The 15,862-nt window shown below is 42.3% G+C and overlaps 1 long non-coding RNA gene across 1 annotated transcript in view; it reads right to left on the bottom strand.

Annotated features, from left to right (window-relative positions):
* Positions 1-3,012: 3,012 nt before the first annotated feature.
* Positions 3,013-15,862, bottom strand: part of LOC135974663 (uncharacterized) — a 94,729-nt gene continuing 81,879 nt past the window's right edge. The window contains exons 4-5 of the long non-coding RNA XR_010591790.1: positions 4,900-5,001; positions 3,013-3,650 (exon numbers count right to left, since the gene is read on the bottom strand). This is a non-coding gene — a long non-coding RNA (uncharacterized LOC135974663). The remainder of the gene's footprint in view (positions 3,651-4,899; positions 5,002-15,862) is intronic.

Genomic DNA, 15,862 nt, shown 5'->3' with positions numbered 1-15,862 from the left:
AGAGGAAACAGGTACTACTCAACGTATATGGCAGAACATATCTCTTGATTATGTGCCTGAGAATAGATTTAGGGTAGAATTTTTAAAGGCGTGTAAGGGAGTTAGGTGCCCAACTGCAACTAAGGGGCAATATGATTAGGGTGCCTAATTCCCTTGGGCCATTTGAAAATCCCTGCGGTAGACACCTAACTTTTACTAAAGGAGCTATATAGCAGAAGGGCCTTTTAACTTACACTCATTTCTGCAAGTAGCATTTAACACCAACCTATCCATGTGTCTCATTAACCAGCCACCATTCCAGCTTCTTTGCTCCAGCCATTGAGTTCACTTCGTCTGTTCCTGACACTTATTATTTTGGGGAAGGGGAGTGGGAAGTTCAGACTCAACCATTTGTATCTTGGTGGCAGAAAAAAAAAGCCAACCATAAAGCACAGCTTTAGCCAGAAGAATGTTTTTATTGCCACCATGAGTAATTCAAAACCTTTGTGGTGGTTTCAAGTCAAACATTCCAGTGGTTGAGTCATGCTGTTGGCTGGATTTAAAGACAGGCTGGAGAGTTTTATGACCATTAATAAATGTAACGTACATGCTAACATAATAAAAGTAAGCGCATCCCACAAGCTGGTCACCTGTGGAGGTCAGAGAGGAATTGATTACCTACCCTCACTCCTCCCAACATGTATATCACTGCTCAACTGATTAGGTGCATTATAGAATAAAGGGGATTTTTTAAAACCTTCCTCTGATGCATCAAGCGTTGGCTGGTGCAATAGGTAGGATAGTGGGCTCTATGGGCCGGTTTAGATATGCAAATCCTATAGGCCAGATTCAGACCTGATATAAGAGGCCAAAACTCCACTGGACCAGATATTCCTTTATTTAAGGTGCTTTACACCACAACATGATGTGTAAAAGAGCCTTAAACTACACAAGAAACAACATAAGAGGAACTTTGCAGGAACAGATTAGGCTCCTGTGGGGTGGAGGCCCTGGAGTAGGGCCAGTAAGAGAACTTCAGTGGAGCATGACTTGGCTAGAGGGCTGACTGACCTATAATTACTGGAGTCATCCCATTTACCCTTTTTAAAATAATGGCACAACATTCGCTTTCTTCCAGTCCTCTAGAACTTCACTAGCTTTCCAAGACATATTTTTTAAAAAATAAATCAGCATTAGTAGGCCAGAAAGCTCCTTGGCCAACTCTTTTTGAACTCTTGGATGCATGTTATCTGGACCCACTGATTTAAAGATGTCTGACTTTAATAGCTGCTGTTTAACATCATTCTTGGTTGCTGTTGGACTGGAAAGTATTTAATCATCATCATCTGAGATGAATACATTATCTGACTTTTTTCCATATACAAACCAGAAATATTTATTGAACATTGCTGCATTTTCTGCATTTTTATTGACAATTCTACCATTTCCATCTAATAATGGACCAATACTATGATTATGATTCCTTTTCTTCCTGATATACTCAAAATATTATTTATTTTTTTTAACTCTGTTGGCCATAGACGTCTCCCTGTATCCTTTAGCTTCCTTTGTCAATTTGATAATTTATATTAATTGCTATTAACTTCCCCTTTTTTCCATTTGTTATATGTATATTTTTATTGCTGTTTTCACTTCTCCTCTAAGCCAGGCCTGGTTTATTAATCTGTGTATCTTCCTTTCTCAATTATGGCAGTTTGGATATTGAGTAAAATGTTCTTAAACAGTTCCCAGTTATCATTCACAATTTTCTATTTAAATTCCTTCTTACAGCGGATTTGCTCCTAATTATCTTCTGATCTCAAATATGGCAATTAGTTAGACCCTGAGCAGGTGGGTGAGACCCAGCAGCCAGACACCTGGGAAAGAATTCTTTGTAGTAACTTAGAGTCCTCCCCATCTAGTGTCCCATCACCAGCTGGTGGAGAGATTTGCTAATAGTAGTCATGGATGAGCCATAGGCCATTGTAGGTGACCTCATCATAGCAGCTCCTCCATAAACTTACCAAGCTCAGTCGTGAAACAAGTTAGGTTTTTTGCCTCCACTAAGGCTACGTCTACACTACCTGCCCGAATCGGCGGGTAGAAATCGATCTCTCGGGGATCGAATTATCACGTCTCATCGGGACGTGACATTCGATCCCCGAATCGACGCATGTACTCCACCAGGGGAGGTAGGAGTAAGCGCCGTCGACGGGGGAGCCGCGGAGGTCAATTTACCGCCGTCCTCACAGTGGGGTAAGTCGGCTCCGATACATCGAATTCAGCTATGCTATTCGCGTAGCTGAATTTGCGTATCTTAAATCGACCCCTCCCCCGCCCCACGTAGTGAGGACGTAGCCTAACTCCCCTTGGAAGGCTGTTCCAGAACAATGACAGCAGCAGAGACAGAACACAAATCTTTTTGTTCCTAAAGCACAGGCCTCTAAAGGAGAGCCTCCATTCATCTCTAGGGTTAACGAAGGCCACACATTTTCAAACAGCATTGCCCTGGCTACATTGGTAAAAACCTTACTTCTTCAGATGGGTAAAAAAAGTGAGGTTTTTACCCACGAAAGCTTATGCCCAAATAAATCTGTTAGTCTTTAAGGTGCCACCAGACTCCTTGTTGTTTTTGTAGATACAGACTAACACGGCTACCCCCTGATACCTGGCTACATTGTAAGCTAACAGTCAAGCCCACAGTAAGAAATCCTTCTTCTCATGAGATTTTCCACTTCCATTCTGCAGAACCAAAAGTGGAGAAAGCATCCAGATCTGAGGTACTCAGTTGAATGAAACCTTCAGATTTCAGAGCTACTCCGTTATTTCTAGATATTACCTATGACTCCACAAAAATTCCCTACCAAATCAATTAATCAAACTGTGTTTGCTGCCTGGAAACCGAAGCAATAGAAACATATCCACTCCTGCCAATGACTGGACACAACACCATGTAAACTTAATTATTATGTATCACAAATAATGACATACCATGGTTATTGCAATCAATGATCATCAGTTCAAGACATATGCAAATGGAATGGCTGGTGAATTATATTTTATGATGCAAATTCCAAGAACTGGAGTGCTGTGTGATCATAGATTCCTTTTCCTTTGACTAAAAACTCATTTTGCATGTCTCATACATATGGCCAGATCCTCAGCTGGAATAGATCAGTTTAGTTCAACTGAGTGGAGTTATGGCTTTAAAATAAAATTAAAGGATAAAAATTCACCATGTTGTCTACGAAGGAAACTTTTAACGCAGAAACGCAATTCAAGGAAAGCCAGACATAAAAAAAAAAAAAACTAAGGAAAGGGAGTAAAGCATTTTGTGTTTGTGTGCACACAGGCATTAAAAAAAAGTTCCACACATTTTTAACTACAAAAGATTTCACTGGACGACATGGGCTAGCAAGAGCTTTAAAGGGGAAAAGCAGTTCACAGATTCTTCTGAATGCATCTCCAGTAGCCGGGTTGTTAAGACATTCAAAGCTGTTGATGTGCACTGTCAGGCCGCTGTCACCAAACCTTTCATCCTGGGCCTGTCAGACTTGAAGGAAAACTAAGGGGCTGACAGTGCTGCAGCAAAGGGATTTTCATTCTCCACTCCCCTTCTCTACCATGCTTTTAAAGTTGGAATAAAGTAGAGAGGCTGTTCCTTCCAGGCCCTGCAAAAAATAAGATGTAAACCCCAGCCCCCAGAACAGCAGCCTTCCCTCGCCAAATCCCAGGTTGGAAGCACCCCGGGTATATTTGATTAGAGCCAGGGATGACAGATAACTACTCCTCATTGGTTATGGGCATTACATTTTCACATGCTTTTTGCATTCATACTTCCCTTGCATGGGGTGGAGACCCAGTGAGTTACACAGGAAGCAGCAGAGGAAAGTAGTTTTGCAGCCCTGCCTTTTGTTTTTAGGCACTGCTGGTCAGACTCCTGCTTTAGGCTGCCCTGGCTGGTTCAGAAAGGCAGAGGTTGTCTTTCCTATATTAGGTTGGAACAAGCTCCCGCAGAGTGACCTGGGGTTTGGAGCAGGGGATTAGGAGCTAAGACATTTGGGTTCCATTCCTGTCTCTGCCAACGACTTGCCATAGGACCTTTAGGGCACGTCTACACTACCCGCCGCATCGGCGGGTAGTGATCGATCTACCGGGGATAGAGTTACCGTGTCTAGTTTAGATGCGATAAAATCGATCCCCGATCGCTCTGCCGTCGACTCTGGAACTCCCACCGTGGCGAGAGGGGGAAGCGGAGTTGACGGGGGAGCGGAAGCGGTCGACTCGCCGCCATCCTCACGGCCAGGTAAATCGACCTAAGATACACCGACTTCAGCTACGCTATTCGCGTAGCTGAAGTTGCGTATCTTAGGTCGACCCTCCCTCCCCCCACCCCGGTAGTGTAGACCTAGCCTTAGAAAGTCTCTTTGCTTGAGTTCAGATACCTGGAAAATGGGGTGGTAATCCTTGTCTCTCCACAGTGCTATGGAGCTGCATGGATTAATGCTTTGAGATCCTCACATGAGAAGCATCAGATGCTGTTATCACAATTTCAGAATAACTGCTCCTGCCTCCACCCCCTCCGTTGCCCACTCCAGCACTATCCAGTCAGGCCTCAGATCCCTAACCATCCCCTGTCTCTGGGCTGGGACCCTTTTCCCACTCCCTTCTGACCGAGGGCTTTAAGGCAGCACAGCTCCCTGCCTTACACTGTGACATTCTCAGTAGGCCAGTCTGCCTGATGGCCAGCACTTGTGCTTTTTTTTCTCTCTCAGGGCTATGACTAGTGCATTGCCAGCTGTTACAAGTTACCACACAGCTCCCTCCAAGCAAGCACATTTGTTCTGAAGGTGAAAGCATTACAGAGAAAACATATTTAAAAACCCAATAAAAGTTCCTACACTCATGCTAAAAGCTTACCAGAGGTCATCCATTAGTCTTATGGGGCTCTAGAAGACCAAAATCTTTCCAACTCTTCCACAAGGATTGGAGACCCCTTGGACAGCAGGTCCTGTTTATTTGCTGGATCAGAAAGAAAGCCCCGAGTCAGTTTAAAGACAGCCTTTTTATGCCAAAAGCCCTTTCTTTATCTGTTGGTCTCTGGAAAACCCAATTTGAACCAGTCTATGCAAGCCGCTGCATTGGGTGGTACCCATCAGAAGGCATTTACATCCTAAGCAATTCACCTTAATCACTCTCCAGGGTTTTTCATTCATAGAGGAGTTGTGGTAACCCTCCCTCCTGGAGTTGCATACAATCCCTGGCCCATGGTGACACATAAACATAATACAATATGGCCCCCAAAGATATTGCACGGGATTGAAATTGCTGTTACAGCTGTAAGTGCAAAGAATCATATTAAGACATTCCATGAGGGCAGATCTCCTTAATCCCATGATTAAATGTCTAACAAGATGAAAGCCCTTTTGAATGATATTCTCCTCTTACGTAGTTCTCTTCTAACCCAGTCCCCTATGCAGCAACTTCTGACTGTGGAATGGCGGGGGTGGGAGGAAGGGGCTACAACCATATAGTGTTATGTTGAAGGCGCGTGGCCCTGACAACCTGTTTTCAATAAAACAAGACAACGGACAGGGACCAGCTTCTACTGGGTCTTTCAGTTCCTTTGGGTCTGGTGAGTAATCTCTGTTCTCTGTCACAAACACAAGATCGAAGAATGGATTGATCAGACTTCTGACATGTAGAAATATATTGGGCTCTTACCTGTTGCCCACAGAAGGCGCTAATCTGCTCCATGTTTTTGACAATCCCATCTACTACAAAACGCCTGACAAGAAAGGCCAGCAAAGGCACAGGGCTCCATTCACCATTGCCCTGCACTTTGTGTAACTATTTACACCCATGCAAAGGGGATTTGCAGTACTGAAACCAAATGGAATTATTTTACCCACTTTGCACAGGTGTAAAAGACTAGATAACAGGCAGAAAAATGGTGAACCAGGACCCTGGGTTGAAATAAGGTATTTGTTAGTATACTATTCAGCCACTAGTAGATGTCTCTGTGGGCTGTATAGTTCCAAATAGGGCACGGTCCATGGTAAACAAAGGAGACAAAGCTGGAACTTGAGCTGTGTGGAAGCCTGCTTACTTATGCATAGTTTGTAGCTGTTTCTTTAATTAATACCCCCCGTTTAAGATGGATCACAATTCCATATATCGTGATATAGTCTAGGGCAATTTTCTAGCATGTAGCATCTAAAATGGGTATGAGAACAGTGATCACATTCCAACATACTATCCCCAAATTCTTCTCCAACTGCTGAATTTCAGCTCAATCTACTCTCTCAATGCCTACTCCAAAAGAGAATCCCTGTTTCTGCTCAGTTACCATTTTTGGAGCTCAGATGTATCTCAGGAACCTTTGCAACAAATATTTCCCAAAAGCTCTTCCTTTAAATTGTCAGTGTTGCTAATGCAAGTGGATTTGCAGCACAGGCTTGTAATCTAATAGTTCCTGTTGCAGACATCTGCAACTGTTTTTGTTTTTAAATGACTGTGACACCTTAAATAAAGAAAACAAAAAAGAAATCGGGATATTTTTGGAGGAGGAAATGACAGAGAAGGGAGCTGACAAAGATCTGAGATACCAGGATTGTTGTTCCAGTGAAGAAATGATGCTGCTTTATACATCATCATCTTGTTGAACCCAATGTTTCCTTTTGAAATAAATAGGTGTATTGAATTAGACTAGAACTGAGTTTGTCCTGCATCACAAAGCATTTAATTTAGTTACACCAAGAGCAAATAGAATGACAATGTTTGCATTGTGAAACCTCTCAGGAGTCAAGCTTTTGGGGTCTATCTAAAACGGTCGCATTGCCATCCTTGGAAGCTACTTAAGGCTGGGAGCTCCAGTACTTCTGTTACACATTGGCCCTGCTCCCTTGCTTCTTTTACACTAGACAACAGTGGGAGTTACTAGGTTCAAGGCACTTTTGAAAAATCTGGCCAGTCCATGCAGGTGCCTAAACAAGAACTGAGCACTTCTGAAAAACCTGGTGTTAGAGCAGATTAAAAATTATCTAGTGAAATCATTGGAAAATGCTGATTTGTCAAAATCTAACCGTGCTGCAGGACCATGTCAATATTGATGACATTTCAATTTTAAAAAGTTGAAATGAATCATTTCAATAAGGTGGAAACACTTCTTTTCAAGCTTGTCAGAATGGAACATTTTAACATTTATTTTCATTTTTTTTTATTTTCTATCACTTTATAATATGAAAATAAAACATAAAAAGATGAAAAAATAAGATCAACATAGAAAAGTAAAATCAAAATTGAAATGCGATGTTTAGATTCACCCAAAATGTTTTTTTTAAAGAAATTTCAAAATTGATTTTTTTTATCCGAATCAGAAAGGAAAAAATAATTTAAAATGTCAGAGTTTCTAATGGATGAGATATTTCAAGCTTTGACTAGTGTCAAACTGGTATGAGGTGTCTAAACTTGGGCAAAATTAGGACCCATAATGTCACTGTCAGGTCAGCATTTCAGTAGAAAGCAGAAACATAACAGCATATGAAGTTCATGACAAACTTGCAGTTCATCATGTCCCAAAGAGGAAATTAATACATCCCTTTCCCTTTGATATGTTGCAGGGGTCATTTATTAGCATAACATTATTCCTACAGGGGTATACTAGAAAAAAGTAACCCCATGCCCAAGACAGAAAAGAAGGTGTGCGCACTCAATAGGAGGTGTCTTCAGTGATGGAATTTAGCTGCTAGACCTTGGAGAGGGGAGATGGTCACGCCAATCTGGCTGACCTCCCATCTTGAGAGGGACTGGTGTGGTAACTTTCTTGAGGTGATAGATTTCAGCCACAGCATAGTTGCAACATTTGGGTTTGGTTGCTAGGAGTACAATCAACTAACTTAATTGTTTTGAAGAAGCCTGCATGCGTGGCATATCAAAATGTGTGTGCGTGGATGGGTATAAGAGACAGAGACTAAGATTGAGTGATTATGTGATGTTATGTGTGCACATCTGTGCTTACCTTTTAGGTGTGTGTGAGAGAGAGATTTCTGGACTCATACTTAGTTGTGCACCATATGCCATCGCACCAGAGACCTGGGTCTTCATGGCTGTGTTGTAGGTGATGCACAATATGGACCAGGTTTTCATTAAGAGTTCAGCGCAGTCAAGGCCGGCTCTAGGCACCAGTGCTCCAAGCAGGTTCTTGGGGCAGCACTTTTCAAAGGGCGACACTCCAGGTTTTGGGGGTTTTTTTTTGCTTCGGCGGCAGCACTCCGTTTTTTTTTTTCTGCTTCTTGGGGTGGCAAAAAACCTGGAGCCGGCCCTGAGTGCAGTTGGTGTGCATTGGGTACAGAGCTCTTCTGAAAATTTGGCTCCAATGGTGAGAACAGATTTCTCATGATTTTCCCGTCACTTTCTCTCTGTTTTATTTTTCCACCTTTTCCAGCAGACAAAGGGTGAAGGGAAATAAAAAGAGAGATAACGGGAGATAAAACCTAAAAACTAACATTTTGGGGATTTCCAGAAACTGAAACAAAAATTTGAATTTGAAACGAAATAATGAAAATTTCTTAAAATCTGAAATTTTTCACAGGAGAAATGTTCCATTTTTCCAACAGCACTAGCCCGAGGCCCATGATACGGGGAACAATGTCAGGGAGGCCAGAGCTAACTATTGGTGTTAGCGTGGGGATAGCATCTCGCTTATACCCAGAGGAGACAATTGCTATTAAACATGCAACCAGAGGAGGCAAGTGGAATATAGGGTAAAGGGATAAAGAGCCTTCTGCCTCTAGATCTGTCCCAATACAGTAGTGACACTAAATCATTACCATCTAAGGGCTGTTTGCTGTCCTGGGTGAAACCAGCTGGTGACATCAGTCCAGGTCCTAGAGGATGTGTCCACATCATAAAAAACATTCCATCAATCGACATCCAAGTGGCCGTCTCAACAGAAAGGCCAAGGACGAATGGGGCAAGGAGATTGTTCTAATTCATGCAGCCAGGTTCAAGATAGACAGCTTTTTTGGAGTGAGGATTGCTGGGACACTTACACAGAGACTGCTGCTCCTGCTGTACCTGTTCTGTGATTAAGCAGAGGATTTCATTGTGCAGGGCTGTCAATCTAGGACTTTTCACCGGCACTAAATCTGTGTGTGTATTTGGGGAGGAGGGGGATGGAGGGGAATGTAGTACAGAAAATATTATCAAGTGGAAATGAGCAAAAGCAAAACCAGCTAAGTCAATTTGAAAACTCAGTTCACGTTTCAGGGGTTAGAAATACTCCCAGAATCAGGTTAAGCGAAGCCCTGCTGAGCCAGTTATTGATTTCTTAATGAGCCTAAAAAGAAAAGCACTGAAGGGAAAAAGAGAACAAATTCCAAACAGAAATGGTCATGCAGTTTCCTTGGGTAAGCAAAGGAGAAGTCAGAAAACCTCTGGGAGGCTGAGGGCTGTGCTGGCAGGGAGAATGGAGCAGAAACATGGTTGTGTAAGGCGGGGTAAGTAGTTAGTAAATGGCACACTCTTTTTGGAGGAGGAAGGTTTTTCAAAAAAAAAACAAAAAAACAACCCTGGGGAACCTGCTCCTTTCCCCAGAAATCCCTGAACTGTTGTCTCAAAGAGCGTGGAGAGGACACACAGTACCTCCAGCCTGCTATTTCACAGCACGTTATTTTTCTGTTTCATTATTTGCATTGCAGTAACACCTAGAGGCCCCAGCTGAGATCAGAGCCCCCTTTGTATTAGGTGTACATACATATAACCCAAGGCTATTTTTTTTAAAGGAACCGATAGTAAGGTGCCCTAATCCTATTGAATCTCAGTGGGACTTGGGTGCCGAACTCCCTTAGGCTCCGTTGAAATAGAGAAAAGCTAAATAGAGGAGGCAGAGAAAAGAAGCATTGTTATCAACATTTTAGAAGACTTTAACTCAGCTCTCCTGTGTGCCGGTGCAGTGACACAACCACTAGACTGGCCTACCTATATGCCGCTTGGTTTCTAATCTGAAAACATGCAGCCTTTCTCCCTTTGCTTCTATTTACATTAGATGTGCAGAAAAGGCATGCTGGTGTAATGTTAGCAGTATAGCTACACAGGCAGCCCCTTCTACCATACATCAAGTTTATATCCACTCCCCCTCCCCCCAACATACCTCCCCCCAAAGAAATTTTGGCTGGTACAGCTTATACCGGTTCTCTGAGGAAAATAAGCTCTCTCAGCAAAATCACTTGTATGCCGCTATAACTGTGTCTACACTAAGACTTTTGCTGGCATAGAAATGTCAGCAGACAATCATGCCCATAGCCAACATTACTACTGTACGGGCAAAAGTTACTAATGTAGACCTGGCCTTAGTTCTGTAAACCATTCTAATACACAGACTGTATGCGTTTTAGTGTTAGTCTTAATTATGTGTATTACAGTAGCACCTAGAGGCCACAATTAGTGAGAAAATATCCCTGTCCCAAAGAGCTTACAATCTACATCATATGAAACAAATAACAGTATATGTGATACTTCAATAGCACCTTTCACTAGAAAATCTCAAAGCACATGGCAGACATTATCTAATTGGTGCTCACATCCACCCTGTGGGATAGATACTATTATCCCCTTTGTACAGCTGGGCAAGCTGAGGAACAGAGGTTAAGGGCTTGTCTATACTAGAAAAAGTTGTACCATTTTAATTATTTAATTATTATAGTTAAAACAGTACAATTCACCCTAATGTGGACACAGTTAAACTGGTATAAAGGTGCCTTATACCAGCATATTTATTCCCAGATGGGAAGGGAAATAAGCTATACTGGTATAAGGCACCCTTATACCAGTTTAGCTGCATCCACACGAGGGGGGTTGTACTGATATAACAATTTCAGAAAAAAAATAATCACACTCCTAACAGAAATCGTTGTCCCAGTAAAACGTTTAGACCAGGATGAAGTGACATGCCAAAGGCTGCACAATGAGGCCTTATCCACACTACAAACTTCTGCAAGAAGGGGTGTGAAAAGTTGTGATTCTGACTGATGCAGCTGTGCTGGCCAAAGGCCCTGTTGCAGACATGATTATACCAGCAAAACTGTGCTTTTACTGGTGGACTAGCAAATGTGTAGTTTTGCTAGGATGTGCTGGGTCCATACTAGGAGTGCTTTCCAGCATTTTACAGCTATACCAGCAAAGAAGAGTCCCTAGTGTAGACATGGCCTGAGTTGGTGATAGCACATGAAAAGGATGTTAGAGGACTGACTGGCAGTCACCGATTCTTATTACCAGATGCTAAATAAAATTGTATTGTATTGCAGCATAAAGACACATATTCAATAGAAGGCAGGCAAACACAATTAAAGTCCCAGACAAAATGTTTGGGCTGGCATTAAGGCCTTAAATAGAAATCAATAACTTAAGGGAGGGAAAAAATACAGCTCGGACATTGTGAGTATGATTCATTACAGTCACTTCGGTTTCACGCCAGCGTAACCCCACTGAAATCAGTGCAGGTGCACAAGGGTAAAACTGGAGTAATGTAGAGGTGAACCAGCTCCTGTAGTTTTCTGAAGAAAAAAGAGTTAGATTCTCAGCTGGTGTAAATCAGCAATGCTCCACTAAAGTCACTGGAGCCAATTTACATCAGCAGAGGATCTGGCTCCAAAACAACTGCAGCATTTACAAAAGGAATCATGGTTCTTTTATGACCACAACACAGCAGTCAGAGATTTCCCTGGGCCAGATCTTCAGCTGGTGTAAATCATAATGCCACTAGCTTCACAGAAGCTATGCTGATTCACACTAGCTGAGCACGTGGCCTTCCATTCTTAAGGTTTGATCTGAAAAATCCATTGAGTAAAATGCATGGAACTCAACAAACTACTTTCAGGATGAAGGGCTGAACGGTGCCTTCACAGCCTAGATCGGAGTCTGATACCTAGACCACTCAGCCCTCTCCCACCCGCTGAACCAAAAAGCCCCATTGCACCACTAATCATGTCTCTCTTTCTCCCTTTGTTTGGCAAATTATTCTGCCAGACTTCTCCCTTCTACCAAATCCCACCCTTCCTTCTCAGTTTATGGACCCTAAGGGTACGTCTACACTGCAGAAAGAGACGGGTTCTTAATGTGGCATTAGCAAACTTGGGTTAAAATAGCAAAGAAGTTACTTCATCCCATCTTTAACTCAAATTAGCAGCTCAAGTTCAAGCCTCTGAGGTAACCTGGGGTTGAACTTGAATTTCTAACCTGAGTTAAAAGCCAAGTTGCTGTGCCTTCGTTGCTATTTTAACCTGAGCTAGGTCATACATGTTAGTTAACCTAAGTTAAGAACACGCTTTTAATCTGCAGTGTAGACATACCCGGATTTCCTTCTCCCCAATCCTGAGCTCTGTGGAAACCAGCACTGCTCATGTATTGTATGATTATTTAATTTCTATTAGAGTAACATCCAGAGGTCCTGTTCAGGGTGGGGCCTCATTGTGTTAGGTGCTGTACAGAAAACAGAGGTGAACATGGGTCTGCTCTGAAGAGCTTAAAGAATTATTCATTTATTATATATCAACCATACATCTACTTGACACTACAGAGGCCAATAAAACACAAGGGATCAACATTGAGGAGTGATCACCAATGCTGCCAACTCTGATTTTTCAGAGCTTTTTTCTCAGAGCCCCAGTTCCTGGAGTCATGTGACATAGGAGAATTTTAGCTTCCATTTTAAGGAAATGTAAGGTTTTTTAGAGCTAATTGAATTTTCCACAAAACATATTTGTTTCTTGTCAAAATTTTTGTTTTCAAAAAGCTTTCTAAACATCAAACCAAACAAAATACACTTTTTAATTAATTAATTTATTTTTTGCACATGAAGGGATGGGTGGGATTAATACCACCAACTTTTTTCATTTCAAAATTATTGTAAAATTCCCACCTATTATCATTTTTTTTTACTCCCTCTCTCTTTTCCATTGGACCCTGAAACCGCATAATCATAAAGCCAATAAAAAGAACCTAACATTTTTTTTTTTTTTTTTAAATTGCGATTTTTTTTTTTTTAAGACAAATGCCATGATTTCATGGGTGGCCTGATTCATGATTTTTGAAAGCTTGGAGCCGACAATACTCATACACTCTGTGATCAGTCAAAACATGGCAATAAACACTGTGGGAAGAAAGAACAAGAGTAAATACATGTGGTGTCTTGGTATGGCATAGACTAAGAAGAATTCGATTTTTTATCGGTAAATGTCGAAAAATGTCAATTTCATGGTACATACACAAACTGACAAAAATATTTCCATTGATAACCATTAACATTTACAGACAGGTAAAGAAAGAAAAATGCTGCTTGAGAACTTAGAGTTTGATTTAGGGATATTTACTTGGTATATTTTGACATGTGACATTGACTATTTGTGTTTTAATGGTCATCAACCTCTAACTTTTTAAATCTCAGCATCTATTCTCATTAAATAATTGGCTGACAACCCCTGCTTCACTTCTCACAACTGTGAACATTTAAAGTGATAAAAATTGGGGGGGAAAAAAAGCTTAAAAATAAATACTGATGTTATCAGTCAGAATTATACATATAAAATCTAATTCTGCCAAGCCTCGTTATGAATGCACCTCGAGATGTGGCTTGTTCTCCAAGTAACCCTGTTCTAATTTGGAGCTGTCAGAACAATGTCAGGCTACTCAGTAGCAAATGGGGCTCCATTCCAGAGAAAGTGTTGAATGTTCTTTCCCTTCCTGAGCTGGGCCAAGGTCCAGCAGGGAAAGCCCTATGAACAGCCATGCTCAGGAGAAAACTTTACTCTTTTGGTTTGTTGCTATTTAAAATAATAAAGTAAACCACAGAAATGGGGTAAGTGTGAACCAGATACTCACTGCAGAGTTAGCCCCGGCTCTTACTCAGGTGTGTCTCTAACTCTCCCCCCATCTACACACAAAATCCTCTGACCTGAGTTAGTGGTGCATTCAAGCCAGGTTAGCTGGGCTTTTCTGTGGCTGAGGCTAAAACCAGAGTGAGGTTTACACTTGAGCTGGCAACTCACCATCTTTGCAGTGGGGACTCAGGTTAAATCACTCGAATGTGGATGGGCCTCCAATATCTTCCCACAATTCTCCGAATCCCCCATGTCCCCAGAAGGACAAACAAGTTTTCCCACAATTAACTGGGAAAGAATCATACAGCAGCTCAGCACAACCGATCAAGTCTGGAGAAGTCCTAGTGACATACACGGGGGAAGTGCTGCAACAGTGAGGACACGGTAACTCAGGTAGGGATTTGCATGTGGGCTGATCGCACCCAGGCTAGCCCAAGCCTGGGCTTGAGACTCAGATGCTGATCGTGCAAGTTAACTCTGCAGTGAAGATATACTGAGAGCGTGGGTGTGTGCATGTCTATTTTACACTACAGACCTATATTGATATAACTACGTAGCTCCGGGGTGTGAAAAAGCCACCCCCCCCCCAAGCAACATAATTATACCGACCTAACCCCCAGTGTAGACAGTGCTATGTCAATGGGAGAGCTTCTCCCACCAACATAGCTACTGCCTCTCAAGGAAGTGGATTAACTATGCTGAAGGGAGCTCTCTCTCTCTCCTTGGTGTGGAGTGTCTTCATTCAAGAGCAGCATCGGTGCAGCTGCACGGAGGCAGTGTTTGAAGTGTAGACCTGCCCTGAGTGTGTTAATAAAGAATGGGATTATCACTTGCTAAAAAGCCCAACCAAAGTCAGCAAGTGGCTGGAAGGAACTGCAGATGCAAGGAGAGTCTGGCTCTCATGGTCAGTTTTGCAGGCCCAATAGAATTCAACCGGCACCTACATTGGGACCCTCCTGAACATCACCTTGTGCTAATATGAATCCAAGAGCCATTTTCATGTCAGCCAGCCTTTCGTAAGTTGCAAAGGCGCTCCTTCAAGTTGTAGCAGGGTGAGCCCTATTTGTTTGGCTTAATTAAAAAAAAACAAAAAACCCACCATTCAAAGAGAGATTGCAGCGAGAAGGAAATGGGATCAGACTTTTACAGGACATTTGCACTTTCAACCCATAAACTTCTTGCCTGGGAAGATCTGCCATTTATAAAGGCTAAAAAACAATTAGCACGGAGAGGAAAGCAAGAGAGAAAACTAAGTGAAATCTTTAAAGACAGACATTGGTGCCCCTTCCCAAACACCCCAAAAAAGTGGTAGTGAGGGAAAGGAAGGAGAAAGAGTCTATTTCTTTAAGTAGCAGCATTTTCCCCCCAAATCTCCAGAGAAATAAGAATGTAAAGGAGAGAAAAGAAGAGTCTTTCATCCCAGTAGGGATTCTGATCTTTGCTGGGACATCAGCTCAGTCAGTATGATGTGGGCCTGGAACTTCTCAGGCATTTAGAAAAGAAAGCATTAAAATGGGAGAGGGGTGGGATAAGGGACAGCCACTTAAGGTTTAAAATGCAAATTCCTTAATTTTCTTTTAGGTGGATGGGTCAAGGTTTGTCTGTTCCTTCCTCTCCCCTCCCCTCCCAGTTTTGCTTAGGAAGGGACTGTAGATGAGACAAGGTCTTTGTGTGGGCCATTCAGCTGAGTGAAAGGGCTGAGGACTCCCAGTGGAGGGAACAAACTTTTGGGGGTCAGTGCGGTCAGCTTAGAATAAATGTGGTGTATTGTTTGTATTAAGGACATGATCTCAGCGGGGAGCCCCTGAGCCACTGCACACACCATGAAGAACTATTTATTCAACACTGAAATACCTAAGGACTCCGCTCACAGGGAAAATATAAACTGCCGCTGAAAATGAGCCCATCGATCGCTATTGGGAATAATCGCCAGGAGGCACAAAATACTCATTTTTTGTTAATATCCTATCTAAGTAAATGCTTGTGCATAACCAAGAACCAGCCAA

The sequence above is a fragment of the Chrysemys picta genome, chromosome 12, assembly GCF_011386835.1.
Source record: "Chrysemys picta bellii isolate R12L10 chromosome 12, ASM1138683v2, whole genome shotgun sequence".
In the NCBI taxonomy this organism is placed as follows: Eukaryota; Metazoa; Chordata; order Testudines; family Emydidae; genus Chrysemys; species Chrysemys picta.
Note: the sequence above shows the minus strand (reverse complement) of the source record. Positions and strands in the feature narration are given on the sequence as shown.